Here is a 23,079-nt window from a genome sequence, read left to right on the forward strand (position 1 = left end):
CAGAGACTAGGAATCCTGCGGCGAGTAACTTGCCTCCTGACTCCCCAAAGCCTGTCCACCATCTACAAGACACAAGTGATGGAATACTCTCCACTTGTCAGGATGGGTGCAGCTCCAACAACACTCAAGAAGCTCGACATCATCCAGCACAAAGCAGCCCACTTGATTGGCACCCCTTGCACAAACATTCACTCCCTCCACCACTGACGCACAGTGGCAGCAGTGTGTACCATCTACAAGATGCACTGCAGCAACGCACCAAGGCTCCTTAGACAGCACCTTCCAAACCCGTGACCTCTACCAACTAGAATGACAAGTGCAGCAGATGCATGGGAACACCACCACCTGCAAGTTCTCCTCCAAGCCACACACCATCCTGACTTGGAACTATATCGCCGTTCCTTCACTGTCGCTGGGTCACAATCCTGGAACTCCCTTCCTAACAGCACTGTGGGTATACCTACCTCACGTGGACTGCAGCGGTTCAAGAAGGCAGCTCACCACCACCTTCTCAAGGACAATTAGGGATGGGCAATAAATGCTGGCCGAGCCAGCGACGTCCACATCCCTTGAACGAATATAAAAAATAACTCCCCTGTATCCCATGGGCTTTTATTTTTCTGACCAGTCTGCCATGTGGGTCCTTGTCAAATGCCTAACTAAAATCCATGTGGACCACATTCACTGCACTACCCTCATCAATCCTCCTTGTTACTTCCTCAAAAAATTGAATCAAGTTTGTAAGACACGACAAAAACAAAAACAAAAACAAAAACCTTTCCGAAGAAGGGTCACTGACCCGAAACGTTAACTCTGCTTCTCTTTCCACAGATGCTGCCAGACCTGCTGAGTGATTCCAGCATTTCTTGTTTTTGTTTCAGATTTCCAGCATCCGCAGTATTTTGCTTTTATTGTAAGACACGACCTTCCCTTAACAAATCCATGCTGACTATCCCGAATTAATCCGTGTCTTTTTAAGTGACAGTTTATCCAATCTCTCAGAATTGATTCTAATAATTTACCCACCAACGAGGTCAGACTAACTGCCTATAAATGTTTGGCCTATCCCTTGCACCCTTTTTAAACAATTTACATACTACTCCATCTCGCCCCAAGTCTCTGACTTCATAGAAATAAAAGCAAAATACTGCAGAAATAAAAAGAAATGCTGGAAATACACAGCAGGTCTGGCAGCATCTGTGTGGAGAGAAGCAGAGTTAAGGTCTCAGGTCAGTGACCCTTCATCAGAACTGTTCGGAGTATTTCCAGCATTTCTTGTTTTTATCTCTGACTTCATAGATTCATTCTGTCAGGAGGCTTCACCACTCTCCCTGATCTTGTCCTTGTCAGTTGTGGAAGGTCGGTCGTTTTTCTCTGAACTCTTGCCTCTTGACTTGGATCTTATCTAGTTTTGGAGTATCCTGAGTTTTCTGAACTTCTGGTTCACCATCCGATTCGTCCAAATGTATGACCGATTGACTTCTTTGACGTAAAGGAATGAGATTCCTTCTAGTTCTTCGTCTAATACCTTCTGAAGTTCTTAGTAAATATGACCGCTGTTGATTCTCCTGTCTCTGGAGAATTTCTCCTCTCTTTGGAGAATTACTCCGTCTCTGTTTTGGTCTCGTACCCATACCTTTTGCCCTTCTGACAACTTCGGTCGGTTCCTGGTACGGAATGTCCTGTTTTAATTACGAGTTTGTTTTTTCCAGTAAGATTCTTCTCTGTCTTGAACTCTCTGATAATCCTGGATTTGTATCCCTGGTAGTAATTTCTTCGGTAAAATTGGAAATTGTGTCCTTAGTTTTCTTCCCATTGACATCTTGGATGGTGCTAATCTGCATAACGACAGAGTAGTTCTTTAGTTCAGAAGCACTAATTGGAATTCCTGATTCTTCTTTCACGGTGCTTTAATAGTTCGGACTGCTTGCTGGGCTTCTGCATTGGATTGTGGATTCCTGGGAGAACTTGTTATATGCACGAATCCACTGATTTCCACAAGGTTTTTGAAGTACTCATTTTGCAAATTGTGGTCCATTATTGGACACTATCTGATCAGGTATACCGTGTGTTGTGAAGATAGCTTCTAACACTCCAATGATTGTTTCGGTTGTTGTTGTGTACATATGTTTACCCTCCATCCATCTGGAAAAGTAATCTACTACAATTAGATAGGATTTTCAATCAAAGATGAATAAACCTATTGCCAAATGTTCCAATGGTGTGGTTGGCAATTGGGTTGAGATAAGATGTTCTCTTTGAACCTGCTTGTGAATTGCACACACTTGACAATTTGAGACCATTTCTTCAATATCCTTTGATATCCTTGGCCACCACACGGATGCCTGAGCCCGTGCTCTACATTTAGTTATGCCCATATCACCCTGATGTATTTTCTTCAAGATCTCTACCTGGTGTGACTCTGGAATCACCAGTCTCTCGTCATATACCAGCAAACGGTTCACTGTGATAAAGTGTCTTCTGTGTTCAAAGAGGATTTTTATCCTCTTACCACTAGGACTCTGTTGTGGCCAATCTTGCTTACAATATTCGCGTACTTTGATGCATTCTTCATCTTGCATCTGTGCCTGACGTATTTGTTGGAGTTTATTTGAACTTGTCGGCCATTGTGATGCAGTGACCTGTGAGTAGGCCACAATTTCGCCAATGAAGTTAACATCCTGTTGATTAGGAGGGTCGACCGTCGCTCTGGTCAATTCATCGGCTGTCATTTGTTGCTTGCCCTGTACATATACTGTATCATATGTGAACCTCACGAGCCTCAGTCAGAATCTCTGTATCCACAGAAGCATCTTCACGAGTTCCTTTTCGTTGAGTAAGGAAACTAGAGATTTGTGCTCCATCTCTATGACAACCTTTAAGCCGATAATGTAGTTTGAAAATATCTCACAAACCCAGGTGACTATGAGAGCTTCTTTCTCTCACAGCATAGCTCATCTTCATGTCGGACAATGTTTGTGACGTATAATAAACAGGTCTTCAACTTCTATCTGGCTGTCTTGAAAAAGGACAGCCCCTATCCCTGTAGTCGAGGCATCAGCTGCAATTGTTATTGGAAGTGATGGATTATAATGAGCTAAGACATCTGAGGAAATCAACATCTCCTTGATCCTTTGAAATGTTTGTTGTTGATGTGCAGCATCCCAGCACCATGTTTGAGCTTTTCCTAACAGATGTCGTAAAGGCTCTGTAACTTGAGTTAAATTAGGTAGGAACTTAGCCAACTGATTGACCATGCCAAGAAACCATGGATGATCATGAATCGAAGTAGGAAGTGGAAATTCGCTAACGGCTCTTGTCTTTTGCAGGTCTGCCGTTATGCTGCTACTGCTGAAAACTTTGAAAACTCACACTTCTCATTGAGTGTTAGGCCTTTGTCCCGCAGACGTTTCAAAACCACTTAGGTTATGTTCGCCTATGGACTCTCCATGAACTAAAATTTTGTCCCTATGACATATTACACCTTCGAGACCTTGTAGAATATTTGACATAGTTCTCCAGAATACTTCCGGTGTTGACGTGATACCAAATGGTAGACGATTAAAACAAAATCTCCCAAAAGGGAGTAATGAAGGTCATCAAGTCACCTTGACTTCTTATCCAATGGAACTCCCATCAGGTTTTGTGAACACTGGAGTTTTGGATAACTTAGCCAAACTTTCGTCCTCGAAGGACATTGGGTAGACTTCTCGTGCTCACAGCCTTATTAAGTTGAATTAAGTCCACACAAGTGTGAAGATTACCGTTGGGCTTAGGAACTGACATTCCCAAACACAGGAGAAATGACTCCCATCTTGGTCATGTCTTCTAACTGATGTTGGACTTGCTTCATTAGTGAGTGTGGAATCTTCCTAGGCATAAAAAGACATACTGGCTTAGCATCTTTCTGCAGTGCAATACTATATTCGATCTTCAGTCTCCCTAGAACAGTAAAGAATTTGGGAAATTCCTCTTGGAAATGACTCCTGGATTCTCGTTGCTTAACTTCTTCTACTTGCTTTATAAGATAATGGTGAATACAAGCACTTTGACTTAAAAGACAGAATTCCTAATTTTTTAGGATATGCTAATATCTGATTTCCCTTGCACTGGAGTGTTGCTGTAGCTTCGGCTTTACTTCGAGTCCAACCCCTCCGGCACCACGTAACTGGGTTTCTGCTGGTTGTAGAAAATGTGTAGATAACCACAACTCCTTGTCTGATAAGACCGTTTACACTTGCTCTGGTGTTGAGTTTAAAATCAGTGTCATATCAGTTGACATATATATCTGCAGATCAAAATGCCTGACTCGGATCATTGATCTCTCCAAGAAAGTGCATCGGTTGCTCTTCGTTGACTACTCTTTGCTTGGAGGATTTTTCTTTTGCACCTGTGGGAGTGGATATTTTTGTCTGACACGTTTTACCGAAATACCCTACTTTCTTACAGTGGACACATTCTGCTCTGTTTGCAGGACACTGTTCTCGTCTGTGGGTACATTTGGTGCCATATAGCTGGCATGGTTTCATGGTGTTTTTCCCTTCCCTGCACCACCCCCCCCACCCCCCCCCCCCCCCCCCCCCCCCAACCAGTGCACCTTTCTTCCTGGTGTATTTTCCACAGGGTTAAGGAACTGTACAGTTTCTGGAGGTTTCCTGAACAAGGTCTTTCTTCACCTCTCAGAATCAATCTGTTGTTCTTCCGGACCTCTGCTTGTCTCACCAGCTGGATAGATTTGTCCAGAGTGAGGTCTTCTTTAGACTACAATAGATGGGATAAGGACTCATCAGCAATGCCTATAACAGTGCGGTCTCTTATCAATTCTGCTTTATTCACAAGCTAGGGTAGGTCATCGATGAAAACGTCAACAGTTTCACCCAGTTTCTGGACACTTGTGTTGAACCTTGCTCTTTCTACAATCTTGTGGGTTGGATTTGATAAACTTGGCGGCGAGCTTCAGCACACGCCAAACAGCTGCCGCGATTCCGAGCACGGCGCTCATGTAAATAGCCGGTGCGGGCCGCCACCCCCGATCACATGGAGGGGGCGGGCTATCTGTCCCCATTGACTTGACCCCATTCCCCCCTCCCCCCTCCCCACCAGTGTTGTGCCTCGTTTCCCCGGACGGAGATCCGATGGCGTGGTAGTGCCAGCCGCCAGGGTGAAAATCACAGCCGGACGTCGGGAGACGACGCACGTTTATTTAAAGTAATCATTTTAATTGATTTAAATATGCAAAATTGTGGTCCCGTCGGCCAGCGGCGGAGAAGCAACCACGAGGCCTCTCAGCCAGTGGGAGGATCGGGCTGGGCCCTGCCAGCGTCGAGGTCTGTGGCAGGCCTCATCCGGGGCCATCTTCCGGCATCCCCCCCGCTACGGATCGCAACGTCGAGGGCTCCTTAAAATCCAGCCCCTTATTCCTCTGCAAATTAAGATAAGAATCGAAAGTTTTTAAAACTTCTTATAATTTGGCAGATATCTCATTAATACCTTGTCTTGCAATGACATCATCAGCGAACGCCCAACTGAATCTGCCTCAGACCGGCTGTCCAATTGAGAAGTGGTTCTGTATCTGAGGAATGTTTTTCCACAGAGCGACCAATTTAGGGTTTGATTTGGTCCTTCATGGCCTCCAGATCGCTCCAGAACTGAGAATCTAATCTCCATTGCTTCAATTAGTTTTGTTTTCACTTTTGCATTCTTCCCTCGGACATTTCTTGCGCTTTTTGTCAACACCACGCTAATTCCCGCGATGGCCGATTCGGCCTTCAAAAATTCGCCGCTAGACTGTGGATTACTTCCTTCCTTCTATCAAACTCTGTTTTATAGTGTTACTGCTGTCTCTTTTATATCTGTTCTCATAGAGAATCGAGTATTTGCAGCCTAATTGCTTGCTTGTTTTCTCTCCGGACGCCACGTGTAATGGCGCTGACCTCGGATCAGCCTCACTCTGGACTTTTCCGGAGCTGCCTGCCAAGTCCCGTTATGGGCGGATTTTTTAATCCTCTTTCAGGGTTGCTCACCAGCTCCTCAAACTTTGCTTGGTTCACTGACTCATGCCTGTGCTCACTGGATCGGATTCTACTGTCGATTCCCAGACTCACTGGTCTGGATTTTAAGAGCCTGTTGTCAAGATTGGTGGTGAGCTCAGAAAATAGTGGTCAGCCCGTGCGGGCCACACGCCAAAGAGCCGCTTAAATGCAGCTGCTCATTTAAATAGCCGGGGCGGGCCCATCCACCCAATCTCATGGCAGTCAGCCCTGTCCCCATATTTAAATAGCCGGGGCGGGCCCATCCACCCAATCTCATGCCAGTCAGCCCTGTCCCATATTTAAATAGCCGGGGCGGGCCCATCCACCCAATCTCATGGCAGTCAGCCCTGTCCCCATATTTAAATAGCCGGGGCGGGCCCATCCACCTAATCTCATGCCAGTCAGCCCTGTCCCCATATTTAAATAGCCGGGGCGGGCCCATCCACCTAATCTCATGCCAGTCAGCCCTGTCCCCATATTTAAATTTTTAAAGAAAGATCCCCAGAATTAAATAAATAAATTTCTAATGCCCCTTTCTCAGCCCCCAATAACGATTAGTCATATAGATACAGCACTGAAACAGGTCCTTCGGCCCACTGAGTCTGTGCCGACCAACAACCACCCATTCATACTAATCCTGCTTAAATCCCAAATTCCCTACTACTTCCCCACCATTCTCCTACTGCCTACATACCTACACTAGGGGTAATTTACAATGCTCAATTTACCTATCAACCTGCAAGTCTTTGGCTGTGGGAGGAAACCGGAGCACCCGGAGGAAACCCACGCGGTCACAGGGAGAACTCCGCACAGGCAGTACCCAGAACCGAACCCGGGTCGCTGTGGTGCTAGCCACTGTGCCACCCTAAGATTAAAATAACTATCTGACCTTCCCTCTAAAACACTTAGCTTTTACATCTAACCTTCCTCCCCAAACTGCACAAAGTTATCGTTAAACCCTTCCCACCATCCCCTACACCCATTACATTTATTTGACCCCGTCCTCTCTCCTCCTGCACTGACAAACTGATCTCTTCCCCCCACCCCACCAGCGTGGCACCACGTTTCCCTGGACGGGCATCTGAAGGCATGGGAATGCCAGCCGCACTGCCGAAGATCACGGCGGGTCCTCAAGATTGCAGTACTTAAATTGATTTGTTTTATTGATTTACATATTTAAATTGTGGTCCTGTCGCTCAGCAGTGGGGAGGCCACCACGGAGCCTTGCCACTGCCAGGAGGATCGGACGGGGCCCTGCTGGCATCAAGGTCCGTGGTGGGCCTCATCTGGAACCATCTTCAGGGCCTCCCCCGCCACGGAACCCGACGCCTGGCAGAGAACAAAATCCAGCCCACTGTGTGTGGAGCTCTGGAGGTTTTCTACTGCTGCCTCTCAAGTCCTGCAATTTGTACTCTTCCTCAGGTCAGCTGCTTTAAATCCTTTCAAATTCTTCTCCTGAGTGTAGCCTGGAAGGATACCTTGTTGGTCTCAATCCCATCTCTGATCACCATATTGTATGTTGGTTTGGTACGCTACCATCTTACTTAGTCTAGTTGATAGAGATACACAAGGCTGGGTTTGATAGAACATTGATAGTTATTATATTAGAACTATATCCATCTGCACACTAGTATGTGTGACTCCACCAAAAGCCACACTGCATTGAGCTTCAGGTGTCTCTCACATGATGGGCTGGATTTTACCAAGCCCACGACTTCGAGCTCCCTGGCTGGGGGGCTGGAATATCGGTCTGGCAGCGGCCTACCATGTAGGCCAACGGCAGGAGGGCCTGGCCCAATCCTGCCAGTGGAGGCTCTTTGGCGGCGCCGGCCCCCCCACCTCCCCCACCCCCACCCCCTTACCGCTGAACAGCTTTCAATTTTTAAATAAACTTACCTGAAATCCTCTGGGCCCACCGGGGTTCCCCGCCTGGGGAAAGCCAGCGTTACACTGGTGGGGAGGGGAGAGGAGGGAAGATTTTCAGGGCGGGAGGGAGGGGTTGGTGACGGGGTCAGATAAATGCTCTGCGTCCAGAGGATGGTGGGAAGTGGTGAACTTTAAACCGTGTGCAGTTTGCGGGGAGAAAGCTCAGATTTATAAGGTAATTGTCTTACTGGGGGCGTGGGGGTGTGGGAAGGAAGAATAGTAAATGTCATTGATATTGGGGGGTGGGAAAGGGGCGATAGAATTTTATTGGATAAATTTTGGGGGCGGATAATGCTTTAAAAATTCAAATTGACCGACAGGGCTGGCTCCCATTTAAAAATGGTATGACCCTTTCAGACCCTTATACTACACCCTCCAGTCCGATCTAGCCAGATTGTCCGTATTGTGGTCGTCTGCTGTGCCCTGCGCAACATGGCACTGGAAAGAGGCCTGGAGCTGGATGAGGAGGAGGAGCTGGAACACCACTCCACCTCAGAGGAGAGACTGAAAGGAGGAAGAGGAGGAGGAAGGGGTCACTCAAGAGGTGGCCAGCACCCAGGCAGTGGAGGACGCCTGGCGAGACCATCCCAGTCCTCGGGGGCGAACTGCAGGCTGGCATGGCAGCAAGAGACATGCTGATTCAGCAGCGTTTCACCTGATCACCCCCAAGCCCTTGTGGCTGCTGACTCCAGAACTCCTATCATACTGCTACGACCCAGAACTGCCAACTCCCATTGCCAGCCATGAGCATTCACAATGACGGTTCCTCCACCAGCATTGTCCATCATCACAGACATCGGCACTTAACATTCCCAGGACTCCACGTCCCCCTCCCCACCCCCTCCCCTGACAATGCTGCAAACCCCTTCTGAGATGAGACATCAACAACACAGATATCAGGGTGATAACATCAACAAGTGATATTGTGATGATAACAACAGAACAGACAAATGTGCGGAACAGCACCCAGGTGACCCATTAAGTGAATTCAATGGCGTGGCACCTACCTCTCCCTAACACTTCTACAGGGTGTTCCCCCTGTTGCAGAGGGTGCAGTGGGGGCAGCCTGCTCCCTACTCTCTGCATCTGGCTGAGATGCCCGTAGCTTCCATCCTCATCTTGAAGGTGCCCATGGGGGCTCCTCCACAGGCTTTCACACTTGTATCATTGCCAGGGCTGCCTCTGTCTCAGGGCCTTGGCGCACAGATGGTTCCTGAGCTGGAGAGGGCAAGGGGCCGAAGAGTGACGCCTGTGCCCCCTGAGGGGTGGCCCCTCCATCTACCGTTTCGACTGTCTCAGCCCTTTCCTGGCATCCTTGGATGCTGGATGAGGCCAACGACTGGGGCCATCCTACACCAGTGCCCTTATCCAATAGGTACGAGGTTCTTGCTCCCAGTGTGGACGCGGGCACAGACTGCAGGGAGGATGAGTGAACTGACCACAGAATTGTGGTTCAGAGTGCCATTCAAATGGGGGTAGATAAGAGAAATTTAGTAGTAATAGAGGATAGCATAGTTAGGGGAATAGATACCGTTCTCTGTAGCAAAGACAGGGAGTCCCGAAGGCTGTGTTGCCTACCTGGTGCCAAGGTTAAGGACATCTCTTCTGGACTGGAGAGCAACTTGGAGTGGGAGGAGAAGGATCCAGTTGTTGTGGTCCACATGGGTACCAATGACATAGGTAGGACTAGGAAAGAGGTTCTGCTGAGGGACTATGAACAGCTCGGGGCTAAATTAAAAAGCAGAACCACAAAGGTAATAATCTCCAAATTACTACCTGAGCCATGTGCAAATTGGTGTAGGGTAAATAAGATTAGAGAGGTAAATGTGTGGCTCAAAGATTCTTGTGGGAGAAATGGGTTCCGATTCATGGGGCACTGGCACCAGTACTGGGGAAGGAGAGAGCTGTTCTGTTGGGATGGGCTTCATTTGAACCATGCTGGGGCCAGTATCCTGGCGAATCGTATAACTGGGGTTGTAGATAGGACTTTCAACTGGGGTTGTAGATAGGGCTCAATTGAAGGGAAGTTTAAAAAATCAAAAAGAAACGAGAGGGCAGAGTTGCAGGGTAATGAAGAGGTGAACGGAAATCAAAGTGTGACAGGAAGGGACAAAAAATATAAGCAGAAGGGCGGCACAGTGGCGCAGTGGTTAGCACCGCAGCCTCACAGCTCCAGCGACTTGGGTTTGATTCTGGGTACTGCCTGTGCGGAGTTTGCAAGTTCTCCCTGTGTCTGCGTGGGCTTTCGCCGGTTGCTCCGGTTTCCTCCCGCATCCAAAGACTTGCAGGTGATAGGTAAATTGTCTGTTGTAAATTGCCCCGAGTGTAGGTAAGGTGATAGAGAATATGGGATCACTGTAGGATTAGTATAAATGGGTGGTTGTTGGTCGGCACAGACCCGGTGGGCCGAAGGGCCTGTTTCAGTGCTGTATCTCTAAATAAAAATAAAATAAAAAGAGTGTAGCAGAAATTAGAACCAGAATGAGTAATAATGGTAAAAAGTCAAAGCTTAAGGCTCTTTATCTGAATGCACGCAGCATTTGTAACAAGATAGATGAGTTGACGGCACAAATAGAAATTAATGAATATGATTCGATAGCTATTACAGAGTCTTGGTTGCAGAGTGACCAAGACTGGGAACTCAATATTCAAGGGTATTCGACGTTCCGGAAAAATAGGCAAAAAGGAAAAGGAGGTGGGGTAGCTTTGTTAATAAAGGAAGGTATCAGTGTGATGGTGAGTAGTGTTATAGGTGCAATAGATCGTGATGTGGAATCAGTTTGGGTGGAAATAAGGAATAGCAAGGGGAAGAAGTCACGGGTGGGAGTTGTTTATAGGCCCCCGAAGAGTTGCCTCACTGCTGGGCAAAGTATAAATTGAGAAATAATGGAGGCATGTAAGAGGGGCGCTACAATTGTCATGGTGATTTTAATCTGCATATTGACTGGACAAATCAGATTGGCAGAGGTAACATGGAAGACGAATTTGGAGAGTGCATCAGGGATGGTTACTTAGAACAATACGTCGCAGAACCTACCCGGGAATAGGCTATTTTAGATCTAGTAATGTGTAATGAGGTAGGATTAATAAGAGATATCGTAGTTAAGGATCCTTTAGGGGGTAGCGATCACAATGTGGTAGAATTTCATATTCAGTTCGAGGGCGAGCAACTCGGGTCTCAAACCAGTGTCTTCAACTTAAACAAGGATAATTACAGAGGTATGAAGAAAGAGTTGTCGAAAGCGGGCTGGGAAAATAGACTAAGGGGAGGGTCAGTGGATGAGTAGTGGCAGGCATTTAAGCAGATATTTCATAACACTCAGCAAAAATCTATCCCGGTCAAAAAGAAGGACTTAATGAGAAGGCTGAACCACCCATGGTTAACAAAGGCAGTCAAGGAGAGTATCCAATCAAAAACTAAGGCATACAAAGCAGCACAAACTAGTGGTAGGCCAGAGGATTGGGATTTTTTTAGGAACCAGCAGTGGATGACTAAAAAGCTAATAAAGAGGGAGAAAATGGATTATGAAAGTAAATTGGCAAGAAATATAAAAACAAACAGCAAGAGCTTCTATGGGTATATAAAAAGGAGAGCAGCTAAAGTGAGCGTGGGACCCTTGGAGGATGCGACTGGAGAATTGATAACTGGGAACAGGGAAATGGCAGATAATTTAAACCAATATTTTGCAACAGTCTTCACCGTGGAGGACATGATAAACATCCCACAGATATCAGATAAACAAGGAGATAATGGGAGGAAAGATCTTATAACAGTCTCTATCACGAGGGACAAAGTATTTGATGAACTAATGGGACTAAAGGCAAACAAGTTGCCAGGACCTGATGGCCTACATCCAAGGGTTTTAAAGGAAGTGGAGGCATTGGTAGAAACATTTCAGTACTCACTGGATTCCAGGAGGGTCCCAGCGGATTGGAAAAACGCAAATGTGATGCTCCTGTTCAAGAAGGGAGGGAAAGAAAAAACAGGAAACTACAGGCCAGTCAGCCTAACATCGGTTGTTGGGAAAATGCAAGAGTCCATTATTAAAGAAGAAATAGCAGGATATTTAGAAAAGCTTAATGCAATCAAACAGAGTCAACATGCTTTTGTAAAAGGGAAGTCATGTTTGACAAATTTGCTAGATTTCTTTGAGGATATAACAAGCAGAGTTGATAAAGGGGAACTGGTAGATGTAGTGTATTTGGATTTCCAGAAGGCATTCGATAAGGTGCCACATAAAAGATTATTGCACAAAATAGGAGCTCACGGTATTGGGGGTAATGTATTAGCACAGATTGAGGATTGGTTAACTCACAGGAGACAGAGAGTCGGGATCAATGGGCCTTTTTCAGGTTGGAAAGACATAAACTAGTGGAGTGGCACAAGGATCAGTCCTAGAGCCTCAATTATTTACGATGTATATTAATGACTTGGAGGAGGGGGCAGAGTGTAATATATCCAAATTTGCTGACTTATACAAAAATAGGTGGGAGGGCATGTTGTGATGAGGACATAAGGAATTCACAAGGGGATATAGATAGGTTGAGTGAGTGGGCAAAAACTTGACAGATGGAGTTTAATGTAGGAAAGTGTGAGGTCATGCACTTTGGTAGGAAGAATCAAAAGGCAGACTATTATTTAAATGGAGAGAGACTCCAAAAAAGTGCAGCACAGAGGGATCTGGGTGTTCTTGCACATGAAACACAAAGTAAGCATGCAGGTACAGCAAGTTATTAATAAGGCAAATGGAATTTTGGCCTTTATTGCTACGGGGTTGGAGTTTAAAAATAGGGAAAACTTGTTACAACTGTATAGGGTGTTGGTGGGGCCTCACTTGGAGTACTGAGTACAGTTTTGGACCACGTATTTAAGAAAGGATATACTGACATTGGAGGCAGTTCAAAAGAGATTCACTAGGCTGATTCCTGGGATGAAGGGGTTGACTTAACAAGAACGGCTAAACAGATTAGGCCTTTATTCATTAGAGTTTAGAAGAATGAGGAGTGATCTTATTGAAACGTACAAGATTCTGAGGGGGCTTGACAGGGTAGATGTTGAGAAGATGTTTCCACTAGTGGGGGAATCTCGAACTAGGGGACATAGTTACAGAATAAGGGGACACTCATTTAAAACTGAGATGCGAAGGAATTTCTTCTCTCAGAGGGCAATGAATGTCTGGAATTCTCTACCCTAGAGAGTTGTGGAGGCTGGATCACTGAAAGTTATTAAAGAGGAGGTAGGTAGATTTTTGGAATATCGGGGAGTTGAGGGCTATGAGGAGCTGGCACGAAAGAGTTGAGAGCTGGGGCAGATCAGCCATGATCTTATTGAAAGGCAGCACTGGCTTGAGGGGCCGAATGGCCTACTCCTGCTCCTATTTCTTATGTTCTTATCAGTGCCACTGGGCAGTCAATGCTACAGAGAGTCTCACTCTTTCTGTGACTATCAGCACACTGCTCCTGCACCCACTCAGTGCTGCTGCTGCATTTGGCTCTCCAAGAGGTTGCCCAATCCCTCAATGGAGAAGCTCATGCGATCGAACAGAGTCATGGAAGAGCACATGTGCTGCATGGACTCCCCTATTGCCTGCCTATGGTTCCTCAAGACCTCAGGGAACTCCAACAAACAGGAACTTATTTGCCTCTGGTTCTTGCTTTTGACACACGAGGCCCAGCATCTTTGCCCAGTGAAGCATTTCTGTATCTGTCCTCCATCCTCTGAGGCAGACTGTTCACAGCTGACTCTGCCACTCATCCACTCCTGCTCTGTGATCTGAGGTTCACCCAATGCTCCCCTTTCTACACTACTCTAGGGCCCAACCGTGGAGAGTGTATCTGCACTGGTGGAAGGTGCTGAGGCAGGATGTGACGGTGTAGGTACCGTGGTCTCCCCCACTCCAAGGAGGGTGGTGCTGATGGTACTTGTCCACTCTGCTCCCCCTCTGCAACTGGCTCTGTAGGAAACAAGAGAACGTAGAAATGACAACTCACCCTATTCAACAAGTGCCCAGCACAACCAACCCCTCAGATGTCACTGGTCTAAGATCCATAGTTCGCACTGGGCAGGAGTCTCCTCCATGCCCTCCACCTCAAGAAAGAGCTAGCCAATGATCCAGTTGCGTTTGGCTTCCTGTCTCGCCATCTTCCACTGGCTGCTTGATGGCACCCTAGCGATCTCCAGTGCCTCCTGCTTCACCGGGTGCAAAGTATGGAGCTGGGCTACTTATTCCCCCTCCCATACTGGCCATCTCTTGAGCATTACAGGCTCTCTTCTCCTTCAGGATAAGGGGGGCCGTCTCTCATCTCTTCCAGCATGACATACATGTGGGCTGATGTTCCCCTCAGCGACGCCCCCATCTGATTGTCAACCCATATGTGAGGATGGATGCCATCTCAGTGTTGTGACTGTATACTTACTCTGACAGTCGTAGGTAGAACTATGGACATTCTGTGAGGTCAGCTCACTTGCATTCTGGTGCTTAGAAAGTTGGCGTTCAATGAACTGGGTGCCACTGGCTACTCACCTTACCAGACCACAGGAGCTCATTTTCTACACTGGACCCAGGTCCTTCCCTGGCTGCTGGCCTCCGTGACCATCCCCATCCAAGCTCACTTGGTCTCTCTGGGCGGAATTCTCCTTCCTGAAGCCGGGAAGAAAACCTCTCTCCTTTCTGCCTCCTGGGAGGAGTCAGGAAAACAGGAAGACACCCAGGGACGCATACCCATGCCAACACGGGCCCTCTGATCCTCATGCTGCTCCATACCTGCAGCCGATGGCATGCCCTGTCATGGTGACCATCTGCCTTTCAGCATTGCAGTCTGGAGCTGCTTCCCACCTCCATGTTGGTCCCAATGCCGCTGGTTGTGCGCCACACTCATCCCTGGTCCAATTAGATCATTTACATTTGAAGATAGCGGCTGATGTGGTACAGGGTTGGGATCCAGAAATTATCTGGGCGTCGGGGTCCCACCCCCGGAATGAAAATCCAGCCCAACGTTTAAGCTCGATGACTTTTTGTCAGAATGTTCCTGGGAGAAATGCTTGGTGCCATCTAATTGAAGAGAGCTTTTGAGAGATGTCCTCCACCATCAGACTCCGGAGTGCTATTGTCACATGCCTTATCGACCACCACTGAAAATCCATCAAGAAATCCACCATCTTCTCTGAATCCTTTCAGCCCCTTCCCCATGAACAGCACAATAAACCAGATCATCAATTTCACCAATACCCAAGTCCCATCATCACCCTTTATCTGCAGCAAAAGCAAACAATGCAAACAACAAACCAGTAGAGGGGGCTTTAAACTAACTGGGGGCGTGGGTGGGTGAGGGATCAATCTTGGGTAGATGTAGCAAATCAAGGGGTAGGGTCAAGGCAGGAGAGCAGAATAGTAATATGGGAAATGAAGGTCACAGAATGGCAGGAAGGGACAGAGAGAAAAAACCTGAGAACACATCAAAATAAAGACTAGATGTTATAAAGATAACAAAAATACAAAACTCAAGGCTCTGTATCTGATTGCATGTAGCATTCATAACAAAGTAGACAAACTGATAGCACACATTGAAGTAAATAAATATGATCTGATAGCCATTACGGAGATGTGGCTGCAGGATTCAAGGATTGGGTCCTGAATATTGAAGGGTATATGACGTTCAAGAAGAATAGGAAGCTAGGCAAAGGTGGAGGGGTAGCACTGTTAATCAAGGATGGCATTGGTGCAATAGTTAGAGATGACCTTGGTTCAAGAGATCAGGATGTAGAATCGGTTTGGGTGGAGATGAGGAATTGTAGGGAAAGGAAGTCACTAGTGGAGACACATCTGTGCCCTGCTCAATGATGACCTGCAGACCATGGGCTTCGGGGGACATCCTATGCCTGTGGCCCTCAAAGTGACAGCGGCTCTTAACTTTTATGCCTCTTTATCATTCCAGGGGCCCATTGGGGACCTGTGTGGGATCACACAGTCAACAGTGCATCGCTGCATCATGGAGGTCACCGATACCCTGTACCAGAGGGCCAGTGAGTATGTCCATTTCAGGATGGACCCTGAAAGACAGGCCCAAAAGGCCATTGATTTCTATACCATCACTGGATAATCAAAAGGTGCAAGGGGTCATAGACTGCACCCATGTGGCCATCAGGGATCACACCAGGCTACCAGCTGCAGACTTGACCACGAAGGGATTCCTCTCAATCTAGGTGCAGCTGTTACTTGACCACCGGAGACGCTTCATGCACATCTGTACCCACTTCTCAGGCAGCTGCCATGACGCCTTCATCCTGCACCAGCACCAGTTGACGCTGCTGTTCACTGCACTGGCTCAGATGGAGGGGTGGCTTCTTCAAGACAAGGGATACCCCTTGCAGTCATAGCTTTCATCACCAGTGACAGACCCCACCACTGCTGCAGAGGGGAGATACAACGCCAGACACGGAGCTACAAGAGCTGCCATTGAGCAGGAGATCGGCATGCTGAAAATGCGCTGTCAATGCCTGGATGGATAGGGTGATGCCCTGCCGAAAGGCCAGCCCCTTTCTTTGCTGCTTGCTGTGCTGTGCACAACTACGCACCCAATAGGGGGCAGGTCTGGCATGATAAGGAAAGACGTAGGCACGAATCCTCCTCGGACTATGAGGACACTGAGGACCTACAAAAGGAAAGACCCATGGGAAGGCAGAAGGCACCCAAGCTCTGCACGCAGGGCTAGCAGTGAGCTAGGGATGTACGGCAGTGGCTTATCAGACAAAGGCTTTCTGCTGCAGAAGAACTGACATTAGCTCTGCAAGTCACACATCACCCTTTCTCACCTGCTGTGCACCAGTCCATATCTGCAACATCCCTGTGTAAACCATCAGAGGCAGCAGGTGACTGAGACATTGTCTATTTCACTGCATCTGTGGCGATGTACATGAGCAATGGTAGCATGGTAATAATGTTATTACATACATTGGCATTCTTGAAAGGTCAACGATGAAAAGGGATAAGACATTGGCACTACATGCTGGCACACATCATTCACAGAGAAAAGGACACACATGTTGGTGAAGAACATTTATGCGTCAGTGTGTTCTCTGTAAACGCTTGCGGGTGTCCCTTCTTGGTGCAACCTCTGCACTAGCAGCCTGACTGGAGGAAGGCAGCTGATCTGATTGCCCTTTGGCTGTGGATGACTTTGGCCATTGTCCTCTGAGCACACGAGGCCTGGAGGGCCTGGCTGGCCAGGGGAAGCGTGTGTCATTGCAGAACCCTCCTCAGCTGTCGCGGCTGCTGGAGCTTGACTCACAGGCGGAGGGGTCGGCATCCACACTTGGAATCACCTGGAGAGGGGCCCCAGATCTGGTGCGTTGCCTTGTCTCCTCCGTCTCAGGGTTCGTTGGAACTCCTCTGCTCTCCCGTGAGGGACCAGGGGCAGGGACAGTCTCCATCCCCTGGTTCCTCGCTTGCTTTGCCACTGCTGATTGGATGTCATGGCTGTGACAAGGGATTACAGGTCAGCGTCATTCAATGGGAACTGCCTCATCAAGAGGGCCGCCGCCACCTTAATGGATGATGCCAGGAGCTTATATGCCTGGGACATGGCAGCAGTCATGGTGTGGATTGACTCCCCTACCATCTGTTCCAGCCTGCACACAGCGTGTGGTATCTCCCCCTGCCCTCTGGATAAAGGCAGGAAAAATGTACCCAACGTGGCCCTCATCCTGATGACCACCTTTGTGCGCGGCTGCATCAAGCTGTGTGTAGACCTCCAGTACGCAAACTCCAAGTGTCACTATGTGCTGAGGTTCTATCTGTCCCCGGTGTTGCGAAGGATGGGTCTGGTCACATTGCCGCGGAACGCTCCATCCAGTTGGACTGTGCCGTATCACCTATCCTTCGTGGAGCAGTTTCTGTGGGAAAACACCTTTGACCACCGATCCATCAGGCAGTGGTCTGCACGGAATGTCCTCAAGGCCCTATGGGAAAAGGAGACGGTGGATCCTGTCGGATGGTTCCCCGAGCAGACCGTCAAAGACATTTGGCGGAATGCCTCATCACCAGAACTTTCAAACAAGCACCAAGACGTAGCTTGGCTGGTGGTGAGAAGGGCCCTCCCCGTCAGATCCTTCCTGCACGCCCGAGGTCTCACTCCCTCTGCACAATGCCCTCGCGGTGGCTGTGGTGGGGAAGAGACGGTTGCCCACCTCCTTCTGGAATGTTTCTTTGCAAATCAGGTGTGGAAAGAGATGTAGTGGTTTTTGTCGAGGTTCATCCCAAGCAGCTCTGTAACACAGGAGTCTGTGCTCTACGGGCTGTTCCCAGGGACGCACACCGAGACAAACATCAACTGCTGCTGGAGGGCTATCAATTCGGTGAAAGACACCCTTTGGTCTGCCCGAAACTTGCTGGTCTTCCAGCGCAAAGAGTTGTCCACCACCGAATGTTGCAGACTGGCACATTCCAAGGTCCAGGACTACGTGCTGAGGGACGCACTAAAGCTTGGAGCAGCTGCAGCAAATGCTCAATGGGGAAAGACCACAGTGTAAGGTCCTCCCACCAAGCTGAACGGAGGGGCTGGATCCATGGAAATCCCCTCGAACTGTATCGGGAAAATTTTCGTTTGCTGTTAAATGTAAAAATGTATATGACATGACAAATGAAATGGAAGGGTTATGAGGCAACTCATGATTGTATTGAAGGAAACTGACCTCCTATGCACTGTTTGTATTTTTTGACTTGGTGCTGTTTGAAACTGTTTGGTAATGTATTTTGTTTTTACAGATTTTTATGAATAAAGTATATTTTGCAAATATAAAAAATCTCCCCCTGCTGTTGCCATGACTGCTGCTGCAGCTCTGGCCTGCCCTGTGCTGTAGACAACAGAGGGTCATCATTAGCCTGGGGCTCTGCATAGGCCTGGCCACCCACAGTTCTCCGACTGTCAGCAGCCTCAGTCAGCTGCTTGGGCGCATGTGCAGTGCTCTCAGCAGGTTGTGACCCACACTCTGAGGCCAAATGGATACCCACCGACAAGACAGTATCTGGGCTGGTGGGCGGTGCGTTAGAGTCCTGGGACACTGCTTCCTCGGAGACTGGTTCTTCCTCCAAGGAATGTGGGACATCAACCGTGTAGCCAAGGTTGGCTCTGTTCTTGCACTTGGAAGACACAATGGGAAGAGGACATTGTCAGTACATTTCACAATTGCAGCAGCATTGTATCACAGCATTAAAATTCCACATTGATAATGGGAAGTATATTCACCATGAACCCCAATGTCTACTTGACTAAATGAGCACCGCGACTGGCTTGCTGATGTCTCCAGGGCCTCCTCCTCAGTGGCTGTGAGCTGTCAGATATCTGCTAGACCTCCACCGGTGTGGGATGCCTCCCTCAAATTGTGGGCCCTCTTCGCCTGGAGGAGCAAGGAGGCAGATATTAACTATGGCATTGCAACAGGACGACACGTCAACAGAGCCTTGCTGGTCGCAAAGGTGGGGGGCACTCGGTGTGCACTACTTAGTGAGTCACTCGTGTAGGTGCCATTCCCCGAGCACCGGACAAGCGCAAGTTCTGTCATACATTGCACCATTCAGGTCGCTTCTTCCCTCCCCACCCAACCTTTGGCATGGCAGTGGCACACATATGCCACTCTGTGTGGGTGCACCCAGATTCAGTGCAGCCCTGATAGACATTGGCACTTACTCTCACGCTTCTTAGCAGGTCATTCATCCTTTTGCGACACTGCACCCAGTTGCGGCAGATGGCATCATGGTTGGTGAGCTCCTGTGCCACCTCCAGCCAGGCTATCTTGGACAGGCGGGAGGGCCTCTTCCTGCCATCGCTGGATTTTTGTTAACGAAAGGTATTAAGGGAAAACGGGCAAAGGTGGGTATGTGGAGTTAGGTTGCAGATCAACCATGATCTCATTGGATGGTGAAACTGGCTCAAGGGGTTGAATGGCCTCCTCCTGTTTATAATGTTGCTCCTAATAGAAAGTTCCATCATAGAAATTGCCCCCCACAGCTCAGCTCCACCCCCCCCCCCCCCCCACCCACTGCTTGCCCTGTCCAGGACGGGCAGGTTCCACCCAGTACAAGTGAGATTCAAGTCTGACTCCAGAGAGTAGCCTAACACTCCAGTGCAGTACCGAGGGAGTGCTGCACTGTCAGAGGTCAGTACCGAGGGAGTGCTGCACTGTCGGAGGGTCAGTACCGAGGGAGTGCTGCACTGTCGGAGGGTCAGTACCGAGGGAGTGCTGCACTGTCGGAGGGTCAGTACCGAGGGAGTGCTGCACTGTCGGAGGGTCAGTATCGAGGGAGTGCTGCACTGTCAGAGGGTCAGTACCGAGGGAGTGCTGCACTGTCGGAGGGTCATGGTCAGAGTGATACAGCACTGAAACAGGCTCTTTGGCCCACCATCAACCACCCATTTATACTAATCCTACATTAATCCCATATTCCCTACCACATCTCCACCTTCCCTCAATTCTACCACCTACCTACACTAGGGGCAATTTACAATGGCCAATTTACTTATCAACCAGCAAGTCTTTGGCTGTGGAGGAAACCGGAGCACCCGGCGGAAACCCACACGGTCACAGGGAGAACTTGCAAACTCCACACAGGCAGTACCCAGAACTGAACCCGGGTCGCTGGAGTTATGAGGCTGTGGTGAGAACCATTGTGCTGCTCAGTCAATACTAAGGAAGTGTTGCACTGTCAGAGGGTCAGTACTGAGGGAGTGCTGCACTGTCAGAGGGTCAGTACTGAGGGAGTGCTGCACTGTCAGAGGGTCAGTACTGAGGGAGTGCTGCACTGTCGGAGGGTCAGTACCAAGGGAGTGCTGCACTGTCGGAGGGTCAGTACTGAGGGAGTGCTGCACTGTCAGAGGGTCAGTACTGAGGGAGTGCTGCACTGTCAGAGAGTCAGTACTGAGGGAGTGCTGCACTGTCGGAGGGTCAGTACTGAGGGAGTGCTGCACTGTCAGAGGGTCAGTACCGAGGGAGTGCTGCACTGTCAGAGGGTCAGTACTGAGGGAGTGCTGCACTGTCGGAAGGTCAGTACTGAGGGAGTGCTGCACTGTCAGAGGGTCAGTACTGAGGGAGTGCTGCACTGTCGGAGGGTCAGTACTGAGGGAGTGCTGCACTGTCAGAGGGCCAGTACCGAGGGAGTGCTGCACTGTCAGAGGGTCAGTACTGAGGGAGTGCAATCAAAGGTGCCACCTTTTGGATGAGACATTAAACTGAGGACTTGTCTGCCCTCTCCGGTGAATGTAGAATATCTCATGGCACATTTTGGTAGAAAAACAGCTGAGTTCTCCCTGGTGTTTTGGGGCCAGAACTATCCCTCCAACAACATCAGTAAAGCAGGTAATCTAATTTTTATCACTCTGTTGTTTGTTGGATCTTGCTGTATGTAAATGGGCTGCCATGTGTCCTATGTTACAACATTGATTACACTTCAAAAGATTTCTGCATTGGTTGGAAAGAATTTGGGGCGTCCTGAAGTTGTAGAAGGTTTTGTAGAAATGTGAATCCTGCTTTCATTTTCCCTTTTGTAAGGCAGACTGGAAAATCCTGCAAGTGGTATCTCTGTGGCTCCACTTGCCCTCCCACCTGAGTTATGGGGAGGGACAGGCAAGGGGAGGCTCATCCTCACCTCCTCCCCCATAGATCTTCAGGGTATTGGTTCTTGTCAGATTTCCACCCACTTTAATCACAGTTCCAGTGATGTGTCAGCACAATCAGACTACTATTTATAAACATGGCTCAACAGAAGATAGGGCGGAAAAACAGGTCGGATTCAGAAATAGGCTGGCGGAAAGTTTTGGAGTAGATTACACAGAACTGTAAGTCAGGCGTGTCTGTGTCTGTGTGTTGTTTGACTGCCAGATATGTACAAACATTATGATGCTTGTATCATGTTCCTCCATGTGCTATTTTGATGAGATCATTCCCATATATTTTAAATAGGTTAATGCCTACCTCTCCAGAGACTTAAGCACAGGGAGTGCTGCACTGTCGGAGTTGTCATCTTTTGGAGGAGGCGTTAAACTGAGGCCCTGTCTGCCCTCTCAGGTGGATGTAAAAGATCCCATTGTCTGATTTCGATGAGCCGGGTAGTTCTCTCTGGTGTCTTGGCCAATACCTAGAGCTCAACCAACATCACTAAAACAGATTAGCTGGTTACTATCTCATTGCTATTCGTGGGATCTTGTTGTGCACAAATCAGCTGCCACATTGGCTCCATTAGACCAATGACTACATATCAAAAAGTGCTTAATTGGCCGTAAAACACTTTGGGATGTTGTTGAATTATGGATGGTAGAAAGAAGGTCGGAGAGAGTTAGTCCAGCAACATAGAAATTAAAATATATATAATGTGTGTAAAATATGTATATAGCCTAGCACCAGTTGCATAATTTTCCAGTGCAAATATGGGATGTTGTTCATTTGAAGACTAGTCAAAGCATCGGTTAAAGTTACTGAAATCTTCCTGAATTGAGTGAGTTCTTCTGAAACAAAGAAAGTTTAAAGTAAAGCCATCATAACTGGATTATCCCCATCCTGAACCCATCAAGAGACACTTCTGAAACAAAGATGGTGTGAAGTAGCCATATCCTAGGCCATTGCCGGTCAGCACAGGGAGGGAGATCCACATCTCCCAACAGAGGCCAAGGTGTGAAACCATTTGTGACCTTAAAGGTAGCTCATTGAAGAGAGAGCGAAAGAGACACCAAGAAGCTTGTTTTCAGCTAAGGGGCTGGGAGAAATCCAGCAAGCCAGGAGGGATGCGCCCTGCTGTAAAATTCTACATCTTTCCTTATGCAGCAGTGAACTAAAAGTGATCCACTGTCTTCAACTGAACTTTCAACCAAGAGCGAATTCGACAAACACTTCAGGCCTGCAACTAACAAGAATTTGACTGCCGAGAGAATTCAACAGGTTTACTGTGACCCCCGAAACCTACCCCATTTAAAACCACTTACCCCTTTTCCTCTCTATTTATCTCTTCTGTGTGTTTATGTGCACGTGCGCGACTGAATGCCTGAATGGATGTGATTGCAACTATTATGGGATTAGGCATATTGCTCGAAACAAAAGAGATTGCCACGTTTAATGCTGAAGAATTTGTAGAGC

Source organism: Heterodontus francisci, chromosome 8 (genome assembly GCF_036365525.1).
Source record: "Heterodontus francisci isolate sHetFra1 chromosome 8, sHetFra1.hap1, whole genome shotgun sequence".
In the NCBI taxonomy this organism is placed as follows: Eukaryota; Metazoa; Chordata; class Chondrichthyes; order Heterodontiformes; family Heterodontidae; genus Heterodontus; species Heterodontus francisci.